Genomic DNA, 1,050 nt, shown 5'->3' on the forward strand with positions numbered 1-1,050 from the left:
GGTAAATATTTATACTTCTCATCCAACCACAATTATATTCACACTATCCAGGAGACACAATTTATCAGGATAGGTTTTTAAGTAATAATTACTCTGAGTAAAATAGGAGTAACGACTTTCTACTTCTTACCTTTTTAAAAAATGTAAGTGGTAGAAAAGTACAGATAATTATGTAAAAATGTAATGAGTAAAAGTAAAAAGTACGCTGAAAAATAAWTACTCAAGTAAAGTACAGATAACCAAAATTTCTACTTAAGTACAGTAACAAAGTATTTATACTTAGTTATTTTACAACTCTGCAAAAAACTGATGCTAAAAATCTGTATGCCAAAGATTAGTTCTTTAAGAATTACTTAACTGGTGCTAAAATATTATTTTATCTGTCAAAACATGCTTGATGTTTGTTTTTTATTTTAACTAAACAAGGAACAAGTGGACGGCTGCTGCTAGTTTTGAAGTTACTAGCTAGCAAGTTGCTAAACATCTAGCTGGGATGCTAGCTTATTTCCACAAGCTAACATATTTAGAAACTAGCTAATAATTGTTTCTTTGTCAAGTTTTGACAAATGTGTTTTTTTTTTTGTGGCAGCTTCCTAGCGTAGTTAGTAGCATGCTAAAGTACCAGCTAGTAACTCGCTAGCCTTAACRTCTTTCTGCAAAAAAGTTATTGCTGTAGTTGTAGTTTTTATGACAGGTTGCTAGCAGTGTGACATTAGATATCCACTTGCTAGCAAGTAGTAGCTAGCTAAGTGGTGGACAAAGGTTATTTAAAATGGGCTTTTTTGCTAAGTTGCCTGTCGTATGCTAACGCTAGTTTATCCCTTAAAATAGGAGACATTTTATGCCTTGATTTTTATGTTAGTGTTACGTRGCATAGCAAATAAACTTGTAGAATATTTTACCAAGAGCACATTAAAAGATTGCAAAAAAAAGTCTGGCCCTTTATAAAAAAAAGATTAAAAACAAGTGAAGCTGTTTTATTTTTGAATAGTACCTGTTGAATTACTTTTTTTGAGATTTGAAGCTGAAATAAACTAATATCTATTATTA

This window comes from Austrofundulus limnaeus, unplaced genomic scaffold (genome assembly GCF_001266775.1).
Source record: "Austrofundulus limnaeus strain Quisiro unplaced genomic scaffold, Austrofundulus_limnaeus-1.0 Scaffold23, whole genome shotgun sequence".
In the NCBI taxonomy this organism is placed as follows: Eukaryota; Metazoa; Chordata; class Actinopteri; order Cyprinodontiformes; family Rivulidae; genus Austrofundulus; species Austrofundulus limnaeus.